General features: G+C 46.5%; 1 long non-coding RNA gene across 1 annotated transcript in view; it reads right to left on the bottom strand.

The window, feature by feature from the left end:
* Positions 1-202: 202 nt before the first annotated feature.
* Positions 203-26,594, bottom strand: part of LOC138511270 (uncharacterized) — a 188,253-nt gene continuing 161,861 nt past the window's right edge. Inside the window, exon 2 of the long non-coding RNA XR_011280596.1 lies at positions 203-3,983. This is a non-coding gene — a long non-coding RNA (uncharacterized lncRNA). The remainder of the gene's footprint in view (positions 3,984-26,594) is intronic.

Below are 26,594 nucleotides of genomic sequence, written 5' to 3'. Positions count from 1 at the left end.
CTTTTCCTTCGCATGGTGATCAAGTGAATTTTCTAGGTAGGTATCAAATACTAAATGAGTTGCATCATCCGGGTCTGTGGCTCAGTGGACTAATGTATCCACCACAAGGACCTGTGTTTGACCTCATGGTGAGAGATTTGAATCCCGGCAGATCCACTCAGCCCTTCATCCTTCTGAGGTCAATAAAATGACTACCATTAAGTTGGGTAACAATAAACATCTGTTATTAGCATCAAGATGCCCCGTTTGGGGTGAACGTGTGCATTACAAATATGCTTGTTATGTTATACTTGAGCAGATACAATTCTATTTTCTTGTTGAATTCAATTGTAATGTCATGGCATGTCATCACATATGATGGTTTCTGCCGTTCAATCAAGGACAGCTGCTGAATATGTTTGCTCTAGTCCAGATAATCTGTCCTCAGTAACAAATGAAGAGACCTCTTCTAAAATCTTCATCAGCTTGCTTTTGTTTGCAGCTAAATTCATTGTACCATCTAAGTTGAACATTGTAATTGTAATTGTTTATTTGTAAAGTTCTTATACACAAGTGAAGTGCTTCAAATAGCTTTGAGGTGGGAAGGGAACACAGGGATATCATTGTCATTCTTAGGCCTTGCAGATTCCGAATGATCTAACAGCAGTAACTAGCATACTAGGTTGGGGCATTTCTACTAGTATAAGTGCATGACAAAGAGTAGTGGAAAAAGGGTGGGGTAGCTTGAGGGTAACATACACGACTAAAAAGTTTGGACATCAATGCGCCTATGCATGCAGGCACAACCAGCTAGGTAGGGGAGATAGAAGAGGACAGGACAGACAAACATGCTAAGCCTAGTACATTCAACGTCATACACGTGCACAGACAGAAGTGCAAGGGAAGCGGAAAGGGGGCAAGTGCGCCCAGTCCAGCAGGGGCCAGGGTTAAGTGCAGAGTGGGTGCCACTCTCATGGCATGTATTCCGAGTGCAGTAATGCAAGGTCGAGTGCAGAGGCGCGGACTGAGAAACTGCAGAGAATTTGCAATTACTCAAGCTTTCCTGTAGATCAATGCCAGTTTGGCTCTGTGAAGCAATCAGCAAACGTGTGAACAAAAAATGATCTGCCTTCAACTCCACCATGTTGTCTGATACTTTTCTCTTAACAACTTTGTGTGCACATGAACAAAGCTGAAGCCTCTCTTTCTTCACTGGTGTCCACAGGCTACAACTGTCTGTTTCAATCTGGTGTTTTTTAAAGCTGCTGTGCATTTGGCAACATTTTTCTGACATTCTTGATGTGTCCTTCTGAATATTTTAATCAAAAGCTTCCTTTGTCGAGATGTTGATGAGTTATTTTCGATCATCATTCACAGGAATAGTCAATATCATGATCGAGGTGTAGATCTGTTGAGCATCTTCATTTTGGCGTGTTGCTGTTTCGACCATTCGTAAGCTGTGATTCTAACAATTTCTTTTTCTCATGTAGACAGCCTTCACAGCTCAGGAGAGGTTAAAAAGAATTGTGATAGAATCTGTTTAATTTGGGTAATATTAACCACACCACCAAGTACGTACATTGCCCTGTTGAGATGTTCCAGAGCTTCATCTGAACCATAAGCACAAAATAGTACTTTTGCCTTGCTTACTACCGAATTGCCTTTCTGAAAATCACTCCAAAAGTCAGGGTGTTTGCTTTCAACTGTTTCATTTCTGCTAGGTACCATGCTAAAACACTTTTGGCGTTCATCAAATTGAGGTCAAAAAAGTACTTAACACACTCTTTAAGTGATAGAAGGTGTAAATCCCGGTTTTCAGTTTGGACAGATTTGATAAACAAAATCATTGTGTCCACCATCTGAATGTACTGAAGAGCAAAACTGAGTGCTGTTTTTTCTTGAGATTTCCTAGCCTCAAATTCTTCCATTTTGTCCTTCACATTCAACTTTGTCAGACCTATCACAACGTAATTATGGACTGATTTTATTTCTTGGGAATCATGCACATGTAAACTACTAAGTTACTTCTTAAGCTCAGGTTCCATCATTTCCTTGATTTCAGCATGCTCTTTGTAGAATTCATTGATTATGCATTAGAAAAGTGCAAGCCTTAATGGCATGTGTTCCAACTGTTCTCCTTACGCACTTCCCAAGAATGTTTTACACGGCATTTACATCACAAAGTACAGTTAAGGTGGCCTCAATCCCTGTACCTTCCAAGAAAGAACCCATAGCTCGAAGCATCGCCATTATTATATGTAGCTCACCTGGTCTAAGCATCCAGTTATTTGACAAGCCATTTTTAGCCATAGTTAATTTTAAAACATGCTTGTAAAGGCCAATATCCTATGTTACAATTGAGGTGACAACAGTGTTATTTTCTCCAACTTCTTCATGAACATGACCTGTGTTTGCGTGTTTGTTTGGCTTGTTGGACTGGACAAATCTGTCTCTGACCAACTCTGAGGGAACTTTGATCCTCAACATTCATACATGTGTTGTTTTACCTGTGTGGCTATCTTTGTCTGAAACTGAAGGACTCTGGCTTTACCTGTAAAAGCTCCCATGCTATGCAGAAATTGAATGATGGATTTGCTGTTGGTAGCTTTGTGCATTGTGAGACCAACTGCCACTCGCAAGGGCATTTTGTGGGTATGCCGTGTGGTAGAAGTGCTTGAGTAGGAATCTTGTCGTGGTGACAGTATTTGATATATAAACATCGGTGACAATTGATGAGCTCTGCACATTACAGTGGTATCTTACTTTACTGAATTACTTTTCATTTCCATCTGTCCTTGACGGTACTTGTAAAAAAGAACACATCTTAGTAACTAAATCTGCCAAATTCACGTCTTCAAAACTTCCATTGAATTTCCATTTTGCCCAAGTTAGTACGGCTCTTGGTAAAATCGTAGCTACTTCAAGAAGGGTTCTCATATTTTTCTTAATATCCTCAAATTCATCCTCTGCATGAGATAGTGAAACATAAGCTGTTACTTCCCATGAGCCTCTTTGTGGTTCATTTACACTTTTGGGAATTCCTAAAAAATAATGCCAATACATTCAAGCTCTTCTTTTATGACTTTTTTAATTTGATTTGACGTTTTCATCTGTCCTTCTTTAAATCAATTTTTAGCTGCAATTTTCCTGTAAAGCTTTTACATTTACCCCATTGTTGTTACATTGCCTTCAAGAAGACAATCACTGATTGAAGATACAAATTCAACATTTGTTGCTTCATAAAACAGTGAATTGGGCTGCATATTTTCACTTAGTGTAGGCTTGTGTGGTAAGAAATGCACTACACATGTTTTCCAACATAGCGTGTGATATGCAATTTCCCTTGCATGTAGGTCTCCAGGATCTGCACAATCACTAAGGTGAAAATTCAATGTGTCATTGTTAGACAGTTGTACTGCTCTCTTTAAACGGGTGCCTGCTAAATCTGTTGCTATCAACTATATTTGAATTTTCTTTTTCATTTATTTCTGTTGTAGATTGGTATTTTTGATCATGTAGTGTTGCTTAGTTCTACATCTTCCTCTTCTTCATGGCTGGAAATAGATGGTTTTGGCTCACGTGACTGCTCTCCGTACAATCTGTTGCTTCGATCCATGTTTGCCTCATGAGTACATTGCTGGTAGCAATCCAAATGCCATGATGCTTTTTCATTTTTCAGTTCTTCAAATTGCCTAATCGTAGACTTATGTTCAAGTATTCATTATTGTTCCACTCATCTTTCTTCTTAATACACTCCAAAAATATTTTTGTAACATTTTGGATTAACCAGGGATTATTTCTTTCTTTGTTGACATATGATACACCAGGACAAGTTTGTTATCCTTTTTCGTTTTTTGGCTGATGGTGGAAGTTCGACTTTTAAATGACTTTCGATAACTGGAGGTAGCAACATTTTGCAAAAAGTTATTTTACTGGTAGAATTACATTTCACGCTTCAACTGCTCTTAAATAATTTTCAAATGATTCTTGCCAACTACCAGAACCTGTAAAAGAATTGAAGGAAATACATGTTAGAAATCATGAGAAACAAACTGCGATCAGAAATTTCTAAACAAGTAGAGATACAGTCCTTCTTTATTCCGTTTTTATGGTGAACAAAAAAGGTCCTTAGAAAATATTTCAAAGGATCACTCTAAAAGGAGTTACAGATCAAATTCTGATTCATAAATTGCTGCGGCAGACATCTTTAATTAATGATGTCACACAGTCCCTCTGCCACATATTCAGACAGAACACTTGGTAATACATGATTATATGCTTCATTTGCAATGCACCCCGGTATTAATAATTTCTCATCATTCAAAATCCCCCAGAATTACAATGCCCTAAAATATGGGGTAAAAGCTAGCTTAGTGCAAAAAATAAAAAAATTATATTTCAATGAGGTGTTGTGCCAGTGCAAACTTGTCGTAAGTGTTAATACTCTTTGCTATTACTACTACAGCATACATTGGCCTGGTACAGAAATGCATTGAAAGAGGAATTATGTACAATAACACAATTGTTGTCCTGTTGCAAAAGCTGTTCAATATTGCACTTGGCCAAGTGCGATGTTGGTGCAATACATCCCAATGTTGCTGTCCTGGCTTCTTTTCAACCTTTCCGAGTAGCTGCCTCTAATAAATTAACCAGATCAGCCAGCATATGCTGACACAGCTAAACCATTACCTCAACAGTCACAAGAGATTGAATAGTGTTATTAATGGTTCAGGAAAAAGGTGTGCAAATCTTGAAAATAAAAATAGATAAGGTGAAAATATTGACTGTTGTTGCATTTCAAATGATCTAACAGTTGTCTATTGCAATATACATATAATAAAACCAAATAATGAAAACAAATATATCATATAATTCAAAATAAAAGTTGTGTATTTTTATGTTTTTAGCACAACTGGTTCACCAAAGTACTACCCTACTTTCATCAATACTATATGAACTTTTTCAAAGCACATCCTTAAATTTAGGAATGTTTATTACTGCTGTAGTCTCTCCAAGCGAACCCCCATCCCCAATCCGCACCCCCAACAATAGTGTTCCCGGCTGTGTGTCAAAACTCCTCCGTCTGCATCTGCCTTCTGGCTGCCTCTTTTATAGTTCAGCTCTTTCGTTTATTCTATATTTCCAAATTAGAGATTTTGGCTTTTTTCAAGATGTTTTTCTTTGTTTTTTTTAGCATTGTATTTGTATTATTATAGAACAAGATTAGTAGCATCCCCAGTACCTTCCAGGGAATTATTGTATTTGTATTACATTTCTATAGAGCTTGAAGCTTAAGCGCTGTACAGAAGAACAATACAGTACAGAATTATGAAGAATGCCACCTGAACAAAAGAACCAGACAGAAGATCATATTTAAGGCGACATTTGAAAAGGGATAGAGGAGATAAAGAGAGAGCAAGCGGGTGATCATTCCAGTGATTTGGAGCAAGTAAAGTAAAGGAGCAAAAATGAGGGGACGCACATGGAGGGAGAGGAGCAGATAGAAGAAAGAGAGACTGCGAGCAAAGAGTACATTGGGGTAATAGAATGAGAGAAGAGAAGAGAGATAAGGAGGTGCCAGACCATGATGACATTAGCAAATGATATAAAAAAGTAAAAAAGAAGACATGATTTAAAAGATAAGTAATGTAGAGTGTAAAGCCAAGAGAGGAATAGACCAAAAGGAAGAAGTTGATAGGCCGGAAGACCAATTACAAGATTTGAGCAATGTATTATTGCACTTTGTTAAAAAGTAGATTTGTGTAAGGTTAGATGAAGACCTAGGAGCCACAGCTTCGCAATTGTAATAATCTATATCTACTATATTGTGTTGGGTGCATTGTAGCTCTATTAGGCTTAATTCAGACAAAACAAAAACTATTGTTTTCTGTTTTCCTGCTATCCTATGTAACTCTCAATTCTCCCTCTTCTCTCAGACCCTGTCCTATCTCTGTGCAACAGTCAGGTCTTTAGTATTATGCTAGATGACTCACTCTCTCTTCATCCGGAGCTTGTTAAATTATGAGTATTTTAGTAGTATTATCTCAACCGCATGCCAAATCTGTTGGCAATGGCACCGCCCCCTCTCATCAAGGGACGCTGCTACAGTCGGACCTTTAACTATGGTGGGGTCTGTTACCTTCAAGGTCAGCCTGACCGACTTGGGGCATATCGCCTCATTAATTTCAACAATATTCTGGTCATATTTATATTCAGTTTTGATCCACAAATTACAAAACATTAAGTGTGTCACTGTGAATGTAATAGTTTTGGCATTTAGCAACAGAAAGCGCTGGATATAATTATGCAGATATACAGTTACTATAGTGCAATGGTTACGTCACTATAGTTAAGGTGAGTGACATGAGCAATAGGAAATCCAAAAATTCTATTGATAATACCTTGAAACTTGGATGATGGATTTGGCTGATATTTTCCAAACAAATGTTTGTTACGCCCCCCTCCATCCCAGACTGGAAATGGTGCAGAAGATTTGTTAAGAAATATAAATTTTCCCATAGAGAAAAAGTAATTGTATCAAGCTGAAGTGATAAAATCACTGGAGGAAATTGGACTGAATGAGAAACAACTTGAGCATGAAGTGTTGACTTAATCTCCGGAACATGATTTAGGTTATTCCGTTCCATAGTTTTAAAAATACTTGATGGGGAAGGAGTGCCTTCTTCCACTAAAAGTATAGCTTTATCTGCGATGGTGCTTTGAAGCAGAGAGTCTTTTTTAGAAATGAAAAGACTAAGGGGGTAATTCATAGAATCCAGCGCACAAGTGGCGCATGCGGCTGGCGCACAGTTTGCATGCGACAGTCTGCGCCAGCCGCGTGCGCTAAAATCCATTTCCGCGCACAGCGTATTCATGGATTTAAACATCCAAAACCATCCATGGCGCAGAGTGGTTTCAACAACCATGCAGCAGTGCCAGTTATGCCTCCAACCCCTCCCCGTGCTCCATGGACAGCGCACAAATCCCATACATTGCGCACATGCTATTGGACCAGCATACAACCCACCAAACACGAAAACGCCTGTAAAACTCCCCGCGCAGCCCTCCGAATACATGTACACCCCTGCGCGGGGAGTTTGACACGCGATTGGCACTGTGCGAGCGGGGTATGTGTATCACTGAGGTTTGCGGGGAGTTTCACACGCGATTGTCCCAGTGCAAGCTGGGTACATGTATTTCCGGGATTTGCGGGGAGATTCACACGCGATTTGCCCTGTGCAAGCGGGGTACGTGTATTTCGGGTGTTCGCGGGAGATTCACAAGCGATTGGCCTTGTGCGAGCGGAGTACGTGTATCCAGTGGGGTGCGTGGGAACTTTCACACGCGATGGGCCCAGTGCGGGCGGGGTACATGTATAACTGGGGTGCGCGGGAAGTTTCACACACGATTGTCCCTATGCAAGCAGGGTACGTGTATTTCGGTGGTTCGCGGGGAGATTCACACGCGATTTGCCCTGTGCGAGAGGGGTACGTGTATTTTGGGGGTTTGCGGGGAGATTCACACGCGATTGGCCCTGTGCGAGCGGGGTACGTGTATCCAGTGGGGTGCGCGGGAAGTTTCACATGCGATGGGCCCAGTGCGACTGGGGTACGTGTATTACTGGGGTGCGCGGGAAGTTTCACACGCGATTGGGCCTGTGCAAGTGGGGTACGTGTATTTCAAGGGTTCGCGGGGAGATTCACACGCAATGGGCCCAGTGTGAGCGGGGTACGTGTATTCGGGGGGTGCGCGGGGAGTCCCACTCGTGAATTGGCAGTGTAACTCCTCCCAGGTGTGCCCTCTAGCCCCTCCACAGCCCCTGCAGGTAGCTCACACCACAGGGGAATACCCTGCACCCCTGGTCATGTCCCGCAGGCAGCCCATCCACCATGGGCATGCCCCCCAGCCAAGCTACATGTCACCTTGCACTAGTGATCACCAACTCATGTCCCCCTGCACCCCCACCCCCAACAGTGAGGGGCACCTGCCAGCAGGCCCCCACTCATGTCCCCCTGCACTCCCACGCCCCAGCAGTGAGGGGCACCTGCCAGCAGGCACCCACTCATGTCCCCCTGCACCCGCACCCCCCAGCAGGGAAGGGCACCTGCCAGCAGGCCCCCACTCATGTCCCCCTGCACCTCCACTCCCCAGCAGTGAGGGGCACCTGCCAGCAGGCCCCCAGTCATGTCCCCCTGCACACCCAGGCGTGAGGGGCACCTGCCAGCAGGCCCCCACTGCTGTCCCACAGCACCCCCACACCCCAGCAGTGAGGGGCACTGTTAGGGAGAATGCTCTGTTTCGGCTGAATTTCCTAACCTAGTGAGTCCCACAGCAGCTTTGCTGGATTTCTGGAGTTTGTTTTTTTCCACCCTGCCAAGAGTGAGACTCTTTTTCTCCCACTCTTGGACATGAATGTGTGTAATTCCTTGAACTGTCAATGTGTTCGATGGGCTATGGGGTCTTTTACTCCATAAGGTCTCATATGTTTTTCTATGTGTGTTACACTGCACCCTCCGTGCCGTAGGACTGGGGCGTCCTAGCAGACCTCCATCATAGACTCCATACCCGGGGACTGACTACTGTCTCCCTGGGCATGTAAAGTCACCATTGGCTTTACTAGACCTAAATTTACAAACAGAACTAGAACAAACCATCATATTGTGGATGTACTAGTAGGGGTAATTTGATTACTCCTGGATCTGTTATTCGAGGGGGCGCTGTCCCGTCCCCCCTCGTCGAGTTTTGGCTGGTGGCAGTGGAAACTACTTGTTATATTCGACCCCGAATATAACCCTATGGGATTCTTCCCATTGTTGGAGATTAATACTTTTTCTCGTTAATCTCTAACATACCACTGGCTTACTTATCTTAAATAAGTCTATCGGGTGGTATCTTCTGCCAGAACTCGGTTTTTAAAATGGCGTCTGTGTTTGTCTCTGTGACTCTTAAACCAAAGGTTGAGCCCTTTATTCCACTTTTGGCGGGCTTCTGTACAGAGACCCTCCAAAGTGGTGCCATTCTGTCTGGGTTACCACAGGGGTGAGGGAGGGGGTTTAGGCACCCTGGACTGAGTTGCCTTGCCAACTCCAGTCGCACTCTGGTGTAATTGGCCCAAGTGGTGAGCCTCCCCGCTCACCACTTAGCGTGTGTTGATTGACAGCTAGGCTGAATGAATGGGGTTTTTCTGCATAAAAGCAGGGATTTTGGGACTGGATCTTCAGAAGTCGCCACAGGACCTAAGAATCTGACGAGGGTAACGCTGAGCCGACCTGCACGATGACACCTCCGGTGGAGCCCTGCGGAACCGACTCACCACTTCCCGACGACAGATGAGATCTCCCTGCCGGAGAGTCTCTTCCCCTGCCTGGTGGGAACAACCAGTCCCCTTTGCTTTTTCTTCGCCTCAGGACGCAGTGGTCGAATTGCCCGTGCAGAGCACCTCGGCAACCGGATAGCCACTACCCCTGTACCACGACCAAAAGGTGGTGCCTTGTGATGGAGCATTCCGCGGCTGGTCTTTTCCCTGGTGGTGCACCGGACTTCACTTTTCTTCGACGACGAGATCATCTCTACTCTTGGCAAAGACCCGACGTGCTTCCACCGCCAGGAACAACTGCCCCCGCCGGAGCTGCCCTCCACAAACAAGGTACCCTGTCCGCCTGGCTTCCCTTTCGATCGGATCGAGTGAGGTGTCTTAATCCTCTCCGTTCCGTTGGGTCACCTCCAAGCTTTTTCTCACGTATAGTTCTGAACTGGTTCAATCTTCTAATAACAATTTGCTACACAGACTCGAACGCATTTCCGCAAAGAGACTTTTTGGGACATATCGCCTGGCCTCTCTCCGAGTGGGCCTGGCCTCTGAACTTTATGATCTATTGTGGCTCTTGTCTTCTTGCCTTGCATTTTTCCCGTGAAGTATTGAACTGTGTTGATTTCATAACCTGCTTATTTTTCTCTCCCATCCTAACTGATATTAGAGTGCCATCTAGGTTGAGGCATACACCCCTGTCTGCAAATAAGTGATGCCGGTAGAACCTAGACTTGTCGAAATATTGTTAGGGGGTTTGATCGTTTCTTCTTCGTAGAGTAATTGTGATTGAAGTGTTTGCCGTGATAGTGCCATAGTGTTTTCCATAGATGTTCCGTTATAAATAAATACCTTAATATCTGTACACTGAGCCTCGTTGCGTGTTTGCTTGTCTTATTGTGAAGAATTGCCCTATATTGTATACTCCACATACTGCTTAACTCTTCTTGAGGGAAGTCTGACTGCTCAGCCACAGCTACCAAGTGAATCTGTGTGGTACAGACTGCTACCAAGTGGGTTTACTGCCAAACACCTGTAGTCCTAAATCTTTTGCAGTGGTCCCAGAGGGAACTGCACAGGTTTCCGCCTTACACTGGTGTACAGCGGTGAGATTTGTATCGAGTATACAGTTTAGAGTGCTTTTCGACACTTTAGGATAACTAACCACGAAGCTTAGCACTAAAAAGCAACTTTCAAAAACTTGTCTACGATGGAAACTTACAGTCAAGAATCCTTGTCGGGTGAAAATACTGAGAGTCTGCGAGCTCTCTGTAGGCAAGAGAATCTTTCTGTAAGGGGCAAGAAGTTAGAACTAATAGAGAGATTGCTGGCGAACCAAAGTCTGGGTACTGGTTCAGAGAAACCAATTTCTCCAGCAAATGTAGAAAACAGTGATGGTGTTGATCTAAATCGTAATTCTGATGATAGCGATGAAGAGGCTGACAAACCTGTCTCCCCTGCTCCTCTACCTGCCTTACCAGCTGTGCCTACGGGGCCCATACCAGGTCCCACATGTAACCCTGCTTATTTTGAACTTGAAAAAATGAAGCTCGAATTAGAATACAAACGTTCCTTGGCTCAATCTGAACGAAACCAAGAGCTCAAGTTAAGACGGATGAATGCCCAGGCTGAGCAGAAGCAAGCTGAGTTAAGACTCAGGGAAATAGAACGTAATCACGAGTTAGAGTTGAAAACGTTGTCTATAGAAAATGCTTCTCTCTCCTCTGGTTCCTCTAGGAGCTCCAGTCCCAAAAGACCCCGGATGCCGAAGGAATTAGTGGGTATGTATGAACCGAGATTGGATGTGTTGGATTGGTTAAAACTGTTTACAATCATGGGCTCCAGGACATCACCGGGAATGATTTACTTCCCTGGTCGTTCCCAGGGCTCCCTCCTGTTGCGACTGATGTGGTAATGGAATTTGGGGAGGCGGATAAGACAGATTACGAAAGTGTGAAACTAGCTTTGATAGCTAGATTCAGGAAGACCCCTTCCCAGTATCTTAAGAGGTTTAGAACCCTCAAAAAGCATGATGGTACCCCTTGGGTTACCTGGGTGAGTGAAGGGTTGAAAAACTTAGAGGGATGGATTAGGGTTACAAAGTGAACACTTATGAGGGTATGAGGAATCTTTTTATGTTGGAGTCTATTTATGATGCCTGTTCTCCTGAGCTCAGACAGCACCTGGCTGATTCGAAGGAATTGGATTCCCGGACGCTATCTAAGGCTGCTGACTTGTGGGTTGCCAACAGGGCTACTCATAAGGATTCTGGGGCAACTCAGAAAAAGGATGAGGGAAAACAGCCTAAACAAGACTCAAAAGAGAATTCGAATAACTCAAATTCCAAAGAGGGCCCCAAACAAAACCAGAAGGGTAAGCCACCGGGAAAACCACAGCAGAATAATGTGTCTTCTGGTGCCAAACCGGAAGAAGGTCAGAACAAGCCACCATTCCAAAAAGCATTCGGTAAATGCTTTGTTTGTGGCTCGACTGACCACGTGGAAGGAGATCCCAGATGTAAGGGTAAACCTTCAGGGGTCCAGCTTGTCTCCTTAGCCTTCACTCCCGAGGAGGAAGTCCAAATGGCAAGTGGAAACTTTCTATTGCTAGCTGACGAACCCATTGGAGTCTCAGCCAGCGTTTCTTTAGTATCTCTGGGGTTGTGGGAACAACAGAATTTAGATGTCTATAATTCTATCCCCGATAATACTAAAGAGTATTATAAGGACAGTGTCCAGGTGAATGGTCAGGAGACTCCTGCCATTAGGGACACTGGGGCCAGCATAACTGTGGTGGATAAATTGTTTTTTCAGGCTGAGGATGTTGCTAAGGCACCCAAACGCCTCACCAAGTTAGCTGGAGGGCCTGTGCAGATGCTTCCCCAATTACCAGTTCTCATCGAGTGTAACGACATGACTGTGAAGATACCTGTCAGCATACAGAGTGAGGTACCAGGACGCGTACTGTTGGTAACGATTTGAAAACTCTCGGAGTTGTATCACATACCCCCAGACCTCCAAGTAAACGGTTACAGGAGCTAACCAGACCCGCAAGAGAGAGGACCATGCGCGGTACTCCCCAGGAGATGATGAAGAAAGAAATTACTCCTGCTCCACTGGAATTGTCGGCAGCTGTCTCCAAGAAATCAGAAGCGAAAGGGAAATCTAAGACTTCTATCCCGAAACCAGCAGCCAGCATTTCAGTGCAGCCAACACGGACTTCCCTGCGGTTGTCCAAAGTTACACCCGTAACTCCACCTCCAGCTGAGGCTGAGAGGGAGGTACAACCCTGTGTGGTAGAATTAGACTCTGAGGAAGAGCTAATGGAAGGCCAGGAACTCGTTGGAGATCTGGATCCTGTTGACCATCCTGAGCTGCAGTCTTTACTGGTGGAAGGTGGACCCAGCAGTGCAGACTTCAGTAAGGGACAGAGAGAATGTCCAACTCTGGAAGGTCTTCGCCACCAGGCAGAAGCTCAGGCTGAATGGCAAGAGTCTGGGAAATATAGGTTGCACTGGGAAGATGGCCTCTTCTACAGTGAACCGACCAAGTCTGCACCTGGAGACTACAAACGACTTGTAGTACCCCAACAGAACAGACCACAGTTCTTGCAGTTAGCCCACGAGATTCCTTTGGCTGGTCACTTGAGTTTCAAGAAGACTAAGGAAAGGCTCTCTCTCTACTTCTATTGGCCAAAGATGGGGGCCGAAGTAGAAAAACACTGCAGGAGCTGCCACACCTGCCAGACCTCTGGTAAGGTTGGCTCCAAGAATGTGGCACCTTCAGTGCCTCTCCCAGTTGTGGGAGTCCCATTTGGGAGAGTAGGGATTGACATTGTTGGTCCCCTTGATCATCCATTCTTCTCAGGCAACAGGTTTATACTTGTTGTAGTAGACCATGATACTAGGTATCCTGAGGCAATTCCTATGAGGACTGTAACAGCTCCGGCTGTGACTAAGGCCCTCGTTGGTATTTTTACTAGGGTCGGGTTTCCTAAGGAAGTAATCTCTGACAGGGGGTCAAACTTTATATCCCACTACATGAAGGCCATGTGGAAAACCTGTGGAGTTACTTACAAGTTATCAACAGCTTACCACCCACAAACCAATGGGTTGGTAGAACGGTTCAACCGAACCATGAAGAGCATGATAGGTGCTTTAGAAGAACCCCTTAAGCGTAAGTGGGACCTTCTACTGCCATGCCTTCTCTTTGCTTATAGAGAAGTCCCTCAGGAGGGGGTAGGTTACTCTCCCTTCGAGCTTCTTTACGGTCATCCCGTCAGAGGTCCATTGGCCCTGATTAAGGAGGGGTTGGAGAGTGCTCCTTCCCCCAAGCCAGTCAGAGTGACTGACTACGTGATAGGTCTCCGGAGGAGAATGTCGCACATGATGACGGAAGCAAGCGATAACTTGAAAGCTGGATAAGCATTGGTCAAGCACTGACACGATCAAAAGGCTAACATGGTTGAGTTCACTCAAGACCAGCTCGTTCTCGTTATGATCCCAACAAGGCAGAGGGCCTTGCAAGATAAATGGATGGGACCCTTCAGAGTTGTGGGTAAACTCGGAGAGGTTAACTATCTGGTGGACTTGGGCAATCCCAAGGAGGTTCCGACAGTCTTTCACACCAACCGACTCAAAGCATATGTCTCAAGACCCGATGTAGGAGCGTTGCTTCTAGCATCATCCGAGGAAGAAGAAGAGAGTGAAGCTCTGCCGGATCTCCTCAGAGGCTTACCTTTAGACGAAAAAATTGAAGAAGTAAATCTCTCCTCCAATCTGACACCCGAGCAACAAGAAGAGTGCAAATCTATGTTGAATCAGTTTGCCTCTCTGTTCTCGCTTTCGCCAGGCTTGACCCATTGGGGCCAGCACGACATACTCACTGGTGACTGTCTGCCAGTCAAAAGCAGAGGATACAGAATGTCAGAAAACGTACAAACCGACATCAAAGGTGAGGTCAACAAGATGCTTGATCTCGGGGTAATAGAGCCCTCTACTAGTCCATGGTCTAGCCCAGTTGTGTTAGTACCAAAGGCCGGGTCTAAAGAGCTTAGTTTCTGCGTGGATTATAGAGCTCTAAATGCAGTCACCAAGACTGATGCCCACCCTTTACCAAGAAAAGATGAGTTGGTGGATAAACTTGGCGCCGCCAAGTTCCTCAGCACATTTGACTTGACGTCTGGCTATTGGCAAATAGCCCTGACAGACCATGTCAAGGAGAAAACTGCATTTTCTACCCCCGTTGGCTTATACCAGTTTAAGGTAATGCCTTTCAGACTGAAGAATGCACCTGCTACGTTTCAACGGATGGTAAACCAGGTTCTGAATGGGATGGAGGACTTCTGCATGGCATACTTGGATGACATTGCAGTGTTCAGCAATTCCTGGGAAGAACATGTAACTCACCTGAGAGATGTTTTGCAGGCTCTTGGACGAGCCAATCTGACCATAAAGGCGAGTAAATGCCAAATTGGACCGAGTAAGGTAGTCTATCTTGGACATGAGGTAGGAGGTGGAGAAATAAGGCCTTTGCTCAGTAAGATTGAAGCTGTGCAAAATTGGACAACACCTACTACTCAAACCCAAGTGAGAGACTTCCTAGGCCTCACTGGGTATTATAGGAATTTCATAGAGAACTATGGGACCATAGCTTCTCCCCTGAATGTCATCTCCTCGCCCAAATTTCCTAAAAAGGTTAAATGGAACGAGGAGTGCAATCAGGCTTTTGAAAACCTGAAAAAGGCTCTTTGCCAAGCCCCACTACTCAGAGCTCCTGATTACCGCCAACGCTTCATTGTGTAGACAGATGCTTCAAATGTAGGAATAGGTGCCGTACTCAGTCAACTGGATGGGAAAGGTAGGGAGCGCCCCGTTTGCTTCATCAGCCGCAAACTGAAGGATCCTGAAACAAGGTGGCCAACAATCGAAAGAGATTGCTTTGCTATCGTGTGGGCTCTCAAGAAGTTTAGGCCGTACTTGTATGGTTCTACTTTTGTCATTCAGACTGACCACCAACCCTTGAGATGGTTAATGCAAATGAAAGGGGAAAACCCAAAACTATTGAGATGGTCGATCTGCCTCCAAGGGTTTGATTTCACCATTGAGCACAGGTCAGGATGTCACCACCAAAATGTTGATGGTCTCTCTAGGATGTATGTCATCGACTAGAGGTATGAGATTCATCCAGGAGTGGATTAAATCCTCCTGTCCCTTAGTCTGGGGGGGGCGAGTGTTAGGGAGGATTCTCTATTTAGGCTGAATTTCCTAACCTAGTGAGTCCCCCAGCAGCTTTGCTGGATTTCTGGAGTTTGTTTTTTTCCACACTGCCAAGAGTGAGACTCTTTTTCTCCCACTCTTGGACATGAATGTGTGTAATTCCTTGAACTGTCAATGTGTTCGATGGGCTATGGGGTCTTTTACTCCATAGGGTCTCATATGTTTTTCTATGTGTGTTACACCGCTCCCTCCGTGCTATAGCACTGGGGCGTCCTAGCAGACCTCCATCATAGACTCCATACCCGGGGACTGACTACTGTCTCCCCGGGCATGTAAAGTCACTATTGGCTTTACTAGACCTAAATTTACTAACAGAACTAGAACAAACCATCCTATTGTGGACGTACTAGTAGCGGTAATTCGATTACTCCTGGATCTTGTATTCGAGGGGGCGCTGTCCCGTCCCCCCTCGTTGAGTTTTGGCTGGTGGCAGTGGAAACTACTTGTTATATTCGACCCAAATATAACCCTATGGGATTCTTCCCATTGTTGGAGATTAATACTTTTTCTCGTTAATCTCTAACATACCACTGGCTTACTTATCTTAAATAAGTCTATCGGGTGGTATTTTCTGCCAGAACCCGGTTTTTAAAAGGGCGTCTGTGTTCGTCTCTGTGACTCTTAAACCAAAGGTTGAGCCCTTTGTTCCATTTTTGGCGGGCTTCTGTACAGAGACCCTCCAAAGTGGTGCCATTCTGTCTAGGTTACCACAGGGGTGTAGGAGGGGGTTTAGGCACCCTGGACTGAGTTGCCTTGCCAACTCCATTCGCACTCTGGTGTGATTGTCCCAAGTGGTGAGCCTCCCCGCTCACCACTTAGCGTGTGTTGATTGACAGCTAGGCTGAATGAATGGGGTTTTTCTGCATAAAAGCAGGGCTTTTGGGACTGGATCTTCAGAAGTCGCCACAGGACCTAAGAATCCGACGAGGGTAACGCTGAGCCGACCTGCACGATGACACCTCCGGTGGAGCCCTGCGGAACCGACTCACCACTTCCCGACGACAGATGAGATCTCCCTGCCGGAGAGTCTCTTCCCCTGACTGGTGGGAACAACCAGTCCCCTTTGCTTTTTCTTCGCCTCAGGACGCAGTGGTCGAATTGCCCGTGCAGAGCACCTCGGCAACCGGATAGCCACTACCCCTGTACCACGACTAAAAGGTGGTGCCTTGTGATGGAGCATTCCGCGGCTGGTCTCTTCCCTGGTGGTGCACCGGACTTCACTTTTCTTCGACGACGAGATCATCTCTACTCTTGGCAAAGACCCGACGTGCTTCCACCACCAGGAACAACTGCCCCCGCCGGAGCTGCCCTCCACAAACAAGGTACTGTGTCCGCCTGGCTTCCCTTTCGATCAGATCGAGTGAGGTGTCTTAATCCTCTCCGTTCCGTTGGGTCACCTCCAAGCTTTTTCTCACGTATAGTTCTGAACTGGTTCAATCTTCCAATAACAATTTGCTACACAGACTCGAACGCATTTCCACAAAGAGACTTTTTGGGACATATCGCCTTGCCTCTCTCCGAGTGGGCCTGGCCTCTGAACTTTATGATCTATTGTGGCTCTTGTCTTCTTGCCTTGCATTTTTCCCGTGAAGTATTGAACTGTGTTGATTTGGTAACCTGCTTATTTTTCTCTCCCGTCCTAACTGATATTAGAGTGCCATCTAGGTTGAGGCATACACCTCTGTCTGCAAATAAGTGATGCCGGTAGAACCTAGACTTGTCGAAATATTGTTAGGGGGTTTGATTGTTTCTTCTTCGTAGAGTAATTGTGATTGAAGTGTTTGCCCTGATAGTGCCATAGTGTTTTCCATAGATGTTCCTTTATAAATAAATACCTTAATATCTGTACACTGAGCCTCGTTGCGTGTTTGCTTGTCTTACTGTGAAGTATTGCCCTATATTGTATACTCCACATACTGCTTAACTCTTCTTGAGGGAAGTCTGACTGCTCAGCCACAGCTACCAAGTGAATCTGTGTGGTACAGACTGCTACCAAGTGGGTTTACTGCCAAACACATGTAGTCCTAAATCTTTTGCAGTGGTCCCTAGGGAACTTCACAGGTTTCCGCCTAACAGGCACCTGCCAGCAGGCCCCCACTCATGTCCCTCTGCACCCCCACCCCCCAGCAGTGAGGGGCACCTGCCAGCAGGCCCCCTCTCATGTCCCCCTACACCCCCACCCCCCAGCAGTGAGAGGCACCTGCCAGCAGGCCCCCACTCATGTCCCCCAGCACCCCCACCCCCAGCAGTGAGGGGAACCTGCCAGCAGGCCCCCACTCATGTCCCCTTGCACCCCCACCCCCCAGCAGTGAGGGGCCTGTGCCAGCAGACCCCCACGCATGGCCCCTTGCACCCCCACCCCCCCAGCAGTGAGGGGCCTGTGCCAGCAGGCCCCCACGCATGGCCCCTTGCACCCCCACCCCCCCAGCAGTGAGGGGCACCTGCCAGCAGGCCCCCACTCATGTCCCCCAGCACCCCCACCCCCAGCAGTGAGGGGAACCTGCCAGCAGGCCCCCACTCATGTCCCCTTGCACCCCCACCCCCCAGCAGTGAGGGGCCTGTGCCAGCAGGCCCCCACGCATGGCCCCTTGCACCCCCACCCCCCCAGCAGTGAGGGGCACCTGCCAGCAGGCCCCCATTCATGTCCCCAGCACCCCCACCCCCCAGCAGTGAGAGGCACCTGCCAGCAGGCCCCCACTCATGTCCCCCCTACATGACATAAAGATGCACAATCATGGCCCACTTCTACACCAAAATACCACAGCACGCCACCCCATCAATGACTGGTTGTCTGTGATTGTGTAAACCAACATTTTCACACGCATGAACCCAATGAGCAAATTACACACACAGAAGTAAAATATCAAAATGTATTATGGACAAAAAAAAGCAATGAAATGAAAGCATAACAAAATAGCAAACATGACATGAAAAGCATGTGCAAAAGATGAGTAAATGAAAAGTATAACAAATCCAAAGAAATACAAAAGAAAAATAGTCCAAACTCTCCCTCCAACAAAGCAAATCCAAAGGAAACGTAAAAAGAAAAATCCATTAATTTATGATGAAATCCAAAGAAAAAGTTCAAAATAATCCATTGTCCAACTATGTACAATCCAATGTCAATAAGAAAAATCCATAAATCTATGGTCAAATCCAAATAAAAATTCCAATAAATCCAATGTCCAACTATGTACAATCCATAGTCAAGGGTCCATGAGACCAACTAAAGAAATGAAACCTACCTAAGAAACTACCTAAGAAAAAAACTATATACAAATGTTTGGGGCATAGTCCAATCACGCCAAATCAAAGTTAAACGAAAATTAAACCTAACACTAAAAACTATTTACAATGGCGGCGGGCTAGTCCAATGGCTCACTTTTCGATGTCCCGGGCCAGGGCATCATCGAACTCCGGCTCAATGTCCTGGAGGTGGTCCTCTTCCATGGCCCGAGGGTTTGCAGGGATGATGACATGTTGGACTCCAACTCCCTGCGAATTGCCTCGAGGCTCTCGGCCCGCCTCAGTGCCCTCCGCATGGAGTTCTCCGCCCTGACCATTGTGAGCCGTGCTTCTTCCGCCCGCCGCCGCTCCACACCTATGGCCTGGCCCAACCGCTGCCACACGGAAGACACTTCCAATCCTGGGTCCTCCTGCCCTCTGGCCGATGCCTGCCCCTCCGATGTTGAAGGCCCCGAGCCATCATTGATCCCACCTTGTTGCTGCTGCTGCTGTGCCTGTGCCTGCGCCCTGGCTCTTGATACCTGCATGTCCTCCTCTGGCTGGGGTGCAGTTGTCGTGGTGGCCAACCCTGCTGGACGTCCGACTCCCCACTGTGGCAGGGATGTGTCCTCTACCAGCCTGGCCGCTGGGTCAGAGGCAGCTCCACAGGGTACCCAGGTGATACATGGGTGGGAAGATGGCATGGAGGATGACTGGTGCGTAGGGGGTTCAGGTGAGGAGGGGGTCGCAAGAAGGTCCAACACACAGAGGAATCCAGCGCTGGTGACCCGTCCCAGTAGGTCAACAGGGTCAAAGAGGCATCCAACATGACGTGCAGTCTGTTCACGAAAAGACTGCAGGTCACCTTGCATGCCCCGTTGACGCAACGCTATCCCAGCCAGGACAGGCTCAACACGGTCCCGGATAGCCACGTCCACAGGGAGAGGAAGGCCAGTTGTTGTGCGCTCATCCCCTCCCTGAAAACGGGTCTGGACGTAGGCATCCCTGCTAGTGCCAGATGATACAGTCACAGGATCAGGGACAGGATTACACACATGCACCACTGCAGCGGCCTGTGCTGCTTCCTGTCCCTGCCCCTGCACTGCACCACTAGCACCAGTGGAATCCCCACCTCCAGACCCCATGTGTGTCCCTTCTGCGGCTTCCTCCTCCACCAAACCCCCCACCAACCTGGATGACTCCGTGCCATCTTCCTCCGTCAGACCCTGTGGAGGTCGAGGAGTCAACCTCCGACCTCCGCCTCTTGGACCTACCCTCGGCAGCTGCGGCCTGGGATGCAGCACCAGACTCCTCACTCCCCGACGAGATGACAATCTGGGAGGGGAGCCGGGCCTTGCGTCTCCGGCTGGTGGTGCGATCCCTGCCGCTTTGCTCCACAGCACCCTCTCCGCCCTCTTCATCAGTTGACGCTGCAGACAGGGAGAGATAAAACACAGGCATCAGGGCACTGAACAATGGACTGATACACACATGACAGTTGTACATGAGTGGCAGTGTCAAACTTCAGACATGGCATCACACTCCCCAACACACATGTCATTTCTACTCACACACATGAGCAATTCCACAGCAATATTGCACCAGGCAGCACCATCCATACACATACAACAGCATGAGCATCCAAAGGTGAGCCTAACGTCACATGAAACATGGGGAGTGCACAAAACATGCACACACGCCACCACACTTACATGCATGTGTACACGTCCACCAACTGTCACAGTGATGAGATCGCCATCCATGTCACATCTGGCATTCAGCCTTCTACATGTCAGTGCCACATGCATCCATGTTGCATCACGGTTGCACACTTGTCAAATACACACACATGCACATGTACACAGTGCAGGTACATGCAGCTGGAACCACCATCCATCTGTGACACCACAACCATGCCAATGTACATACACAGTAATGCAAACTTGTGTGCTCCCACACCTGCATTTGGCCTGCATGCTTACCAACACATACACCATCCATGTGTCTCACACATGAGAGGACTCACATGTGTCAGCCTCACACCCCTGTACATACACATCCATACATGGCCCTACAAAAACACATGTGTAACCTGCACACTACTGGCACACCACAACACACACAACGTCCAATCAGTATGCATGTACACTTACCGCTCAACTCCAGACAGGTCTGCCAATCAAGGACCTGGGCGTGGAGTGCTGGGCGTGTGCGTTCCAGTACCCTCATTTGGTGGTCTGACAGCTGGCCCCGGCGCCCCTTGTCATCCGCTGCCTTCAAGAGTCGCTGGGCCTTGTCGAGGATCCGGAACCTGAAGTCCTCCCAGCGCTTCCGGACATGTTTGATGTCGCAGACTGCCACCCCCTCCTCGTTGAGGGCAGTCACAATGTCCATCCAGATCCTGGTCCGTCCTTCATTGTCGGCGCGCAAACTTCCAAAGAGGGCATCATACTGCCCCAGGACTTGCTCCACCAGGACACCAACTTCCCTGGCACTGAAACTGGTGGCCCTCTGCCTTTCTGGTTGGGGGTTGCTAGTGGTGCCAGATGGTGTTGTGCCCGACAAGGCAACCCCAGAGGCAGGTGTGGGTGGGCAACTGGGTCCTGGGGCTGGGCTGTGGAGCGATGGTATCCCAGTCGGGAGTCTTCGGTTCCAGCAGGGGTGGTCACAGCAACTGCACCCCTGGCTGACGTGCAGGCAGCAAATAGCAGGGCACGTGGGCAGCAGGCAGGCAGCAGCAGATGGCAGGTGGGAGCGTGCTCGGGGCTTTTGGGGGCAGGAAAATTGTTGTATATTGGTTCTGCATGTAAATGTATTCTTGGTTGCTGTGGTAACATCTGCAGCCCATGTTAGTGATTGCAATGACACTCTGTTGTTCTATAATGGATTTCTCTCATGTCACAGCTTTCAGAATGCCATTGCATCACACTGTTATTTCTTGACTTGTGTCAGTTGAAACCTGGATGCTGCCTGGGTTGGTGGTCTCATACTATGCTACATGGAAATAAGACAATAAAGCTGTTTTACACTTACCTGGTCGCTTCTTCATTTCACAATGGCAACGAGGATGGGATTAGGAATGGAACCCATCTGACAGCGACGCAGGACTGAGGATCGAGACCCCCAACCGTCGAGGTACGGGCCGCTCTGTGGATGGAGCATTCGCCAATAACTGGGAGTTGAGGAGTGCCCACGATATCCAGGAGGTGAGGAGTGCCGGCGCCGCCTGGTCCTGCGGCCCCACCGCCGCACACAATACAGCCTGGTATGACCGTTGGAGTCTGCCGTGTGCCCGGCATGTGTAGCTGTCAGCCGGAGTACCCGCTGTGGGAATCAGCTCTGGTGGCTGTGCATCGCCCTCACGGTGCTGCTTTACCTGGGAGTTACCAGGCGACGGTCACGGGAGAGTCCGCCGCCGCTCCAATAGCGACAGCGGCGAGCTGAGCGCTCCCAGCAGTGCCAGTGGGAGCGGCTGCAAGCGCCTGCGAGGGGGAGCTGCCTGGAGGCAGTGGCGATCCAAGCTGGAAGTGAAGGGAGAGCGGAGCAAGTCCTGCCCCCTCTGGAACAAGTGCCCAACGTGAAACGTAACGGGCTCTTCCCTCTTCATGTTACGGATCAAGTGATTGGTTCCATGCTGAAATGAACGCGGCTGTGGTGCTGCGGATTAAGTATTAGTGTTTCTTCTTTTCTCATATCACGTTACGCGCCATCACATGATTTCTGAGTTGCTGCAATGAACGTGGCTGTGACGTTGAAGAGTACAAATTAGCGTTCTTCCCATGATTTGCTCGAGTTATGCTATGAGACCTTGTCTAGGGCCCCGTGTGGGAAGGCAATCCAGCAGGTAACATCAGCAAAACCCCAGGTGAGGAACCGGAACCTCACAATTCATATAGTGCATGGTAAAACTGGATGGACAAATATCTGAGGAATTAACTCGCATGACTTTATGCTGGAATTTTGTTATGTACTGCATTCATCAGAAGTGGCCATAAACTGCCTCTGTTGGAAGGTTCGGATCTCTCATTTGGCGAGGGCTGCTAAGTAGTGGTGCAAAACGTTTGGTCACTCCAAATTGTGTACATAACTGGTATCTGGTCTGGACTGCTTTTGTGTTTTGGCCAAGGTTGTTGTCATTGCTTAGTCAGGAAAATGGCCCTGTCTGGATTTCCGGGTCCTCAAGTATTCATGCCCTCTCCAGGCCCACCGAGAATAAAATAGGCACCCTGAAAAAAGGGTTTTCTCCATTATGTGAAGGCCACATCTGGTAATGGCATGTCTGTTGACCGTAAAGTTGCCATGTTAATGCATCTTTTGGGCTATGAAGGGCAGAGGATATATGACACTTTACCTGATGTTAGTGAATTGAACATTGAGGAAGGAGCTAATGACTTTGACATTGCCTTAATGAAACTTGATAAACATTTTGAAGCTAAAACTAGCACAGTGTTAGGAAGATACCACTTTGGCATGAGATGCCAACATGAAGGAGAATCTGTCGAAGACTATATAACTGCGTTGAGACATTGATCTCTACATTGCAAATTTGGTAATGGGTTAGAATAACATATAAGGGATCAGTTTATGATTCATTGTTCTAATGATAAGATACGCGAGGAGGTTTGGTTAAAAGACGATCGCAGTTTGGAGGAGGTTATTAGCATTGCCAAGAGGATTGAGCATACATTGCAGTGTGTAGCAAAATTGTCGGGAAAGGAAAGTAAGCAGGTTGGAGGAACCGATTAAGGGTGGGTGACAAGAAGGGAGCTTTCCCCAAAGAAAAGAAGAAACAGAAAAATAGACCCAATAGACGTTGTGAAAATACCCAAATTAAGGGCAGGGGACCTGAACATGGTAAAAAATGCATTCAGAAGGATAATTTCCAATTTAATACGAAGAGGGAAGACAGGTTATGTTTTCGTTGTGGGAGTGCACGCCATCTATCTACATCCCCCATATGTCCTGGGAGGCGAGTGAACTGTAGTATATGTAAAAAATGGGGTCGCTTTGAGAACTGCTGTAATAGGATAGGTGCAGGTGGTAAAGGAACTCTCCTCATAGAGGAATACGATGATCCCTCATCTGAAGAAGCCGATGCTTCAGAGAATGAAATAGTCACGGTACATATGGTAAAATGTGCAGAATCTGATGAGTGTGAACATCCTGCAGCATGGGTAGAAGTGAATGGTCATCTTTTTAAAATGCTCGCTGATTCATGTTCCAAAATAACATTGATGTCCAAAATGGTTTTTGAAAATGTGCTGGGAAGTGATGTTAAATGTTTGTTTCCATCAGATAAAATACGAGGGGGGTATAATGGAGACAAGATAGAAATATTGGTATGTTGTGATGCTGAATTCAAATTTAAGGGCAGGATGACCTGTGGAAGGATTTATGTCACCAAGAGAGGAGAAACATTGTTGGGTTGAAGGGAACAAAGAGGGTTGAAAATTAAGTTGGACCCCAACAGTGAAGAACAGGTACTGAATGTGATTCACTCTCCAGAACCCAGTGGGAACATAACCAAATGTGAGTTTGTGACGAGATATCCCGAAGTATTTTGCAATAAAGTAGGTTGACTCAAGGGTATGGTTCACAAGATCGTGATAAAGGAAGGGAGCAATCATGTTGCATCAAAACTTAGGCCATTGCCGCTGTCAATGCGGGAGGCTGTGCGCGATGAATTAACGAAATTGGAGAGGCAAGGAATTATTGAGCCAGCCAAAGCAGTGGAGTGGATATCTCCTGTTGTTGTGGTGAAAAAGGCAAATGGTGATTTAAGGGTATGCATTGATCTAAGAGAACTCAACCGGTGTGTCGTGGTGGATCGCCATCCTCTTCCCAATATGGGTGAGTTACTAAGTAGGATTGGAAGTGCAAAATATTTTGCAAAACTTGATTTGGCTAGTGCTTATCACCAAATATGTTTAGATGTTGAGTCTCGTAAATGAACTGCTTTCATCACTTATGAAGGTATATATCAATTTAAATTCATGCCTTTTGGATTGGTATCTGCTTCCTCTGTTTTCCAGAAGGTGAAGGACAAATTGTTGAAGGAAGTGAATGGAGTGTGGTGCTTTCAGGACGATGTCCTGATTTGTGGGAAGGATGAAGAGGAATTAAGGAGTAGACTTGATATGGTTCTGAGAATATTTAAGTCAAGTGGAATAACTTTGAAGAGTGAAAAGTGTGTTTTCATGACTCAGTCAGTAGAGTACCAGGGTCATGAGATATCTGAACAAGGTCTTAGACCAAAAAGGAATTTATTGGAGTCTATTTTGAAAACGCATTCGCCAAAGAATAAGGCGGAATTACGATCTTTCTTGGGTACCATTGAATTCTATCATCGATTTGTTGAAAATTATGCAGACCAGATAACCAGTTTGAGGGCCCTGTTAAGGAAGGGTGTTGAATTTATTTGGAGTAATGAATGTGAGAAAGAATTTCAGGAAATAAAGAAAAAAATTGATATGGCAAAACCCTTATCTATGTTTGATACGATAAAAAAGACAATTTTGTCTGTGGATGCCAGTGACACGGGTATAGGTGTGGTGATGCTGCAACCAGATGTCGATGGCACAGAAATGGTAGTGATGCATGATTCACGCATGTTGAGGGGTGCAGAATTGATCTACTCTGTGCTAGAGAAAGAAGCGTTGGCGTGCCATTGGGGCAAAGAAAAAATGAAAAATTGTGTTTGGGGCTAGGAATTTATTCTAAGAACTGACCATAGGCCACTTAAGTCAATTTTTTAAAATAAAGGTCTAGATATCGTTTCGAGGAGGGTGGCAGGCTGGGTAACCAGATTACAATGCCAAAAATTTGTTATTGAAGTAGTTGTGGGCAAAGAAAATATTCAGGCTGATCATGCCTCAATGGTGAAACTTGAAGATAATGTGAGTGACAGTGATAAAAGTGTGTATGGTGAAAATGATATGGTTTTTGCAACAGTTGAAGGCATCATACAGAAAGAAGAGTGGATTCAGGTATTAAAATCAAATGAGATGTGGAAGCGAATCATATCTTTTGTTGAAAGTGGATGGCCGGAAAAAAGGCTATTATCAGGGGAGGAAAGGTTAATGTTGGAGGTGAGAAATGAATTATCATTAAGAGGAGGGTTGTTGTATCGATGGGACAGATTGGTTGTTCCGGGGTGTTTGAGAGGGAAACTAATGAATCGCGCCCACCAAGGACATATTGGTATGTGCAAAACAAAAGAGGCTGATTACTGGTGGCCAGGAATTGATCGGGAGATTGAGAAAGCTGTGGGTGCATGTGCTGAGTGTATGATGTCTGGGAAAAATCTGATTGCTATGTCCCAACCAATGGGCAGAACTAGTACCCCAGAGGGAGTATGGCAAGACTTATCAATGGACATTTTGGGCCCGCTGAATATGGGTGCAGGTAGGGGGAGGTTCATTCTTGTATTGGTAGATAACTTTTCAAGATGGACTGAGTTTAATATTTTGAGGGAAGTCACGTGTCAAAGTACAATAGGATTTTTGGAGGATGTTTTTGAGAGGGAGGGACTACCCAGTAGTATCCTCACTGATAATGGTCCACAATTTGTTGGAAAAATGTTTTTGGAGTACCTTGAAAAATGTGGAATCAGAAACAAAAAGACACCCTTATACTATCCCCAAGCGAATGGTATGGTTGAGAGGGTGAGCAGAAGCATTATGGAGGCTATACGTGGAGCGAATGTGACTGATGGTGACAGGAGGGTGGCAGTGAGAGATAGGTTGTATGCCCTACGGATGGCTCCACGTAGGGAGACAGGAATTAGTGCTTTTTAATTAATGAGAG

This window comes from Ambystoma mexicanum, chromosome 6p (genome assembly GCF_040938575.1).
Source record: "Ambystoma mexicanum isolate Mex_15411 chromosome 6p, UKY_AmexF1_1, whole genome shotgun sequence".
NCBI classification, from domain to species: domain Eukaryota; kingdom Metazoa; phylum Chordata; class Amphibia; order Caudata; family Ambystomatidae; genus Ambystoma; species Ambystoma mexicanum.
Note: the sequence above shows the minus strand (reverse complement) of the source record. Positions and strands in the feature narration are given on the sequence as shown.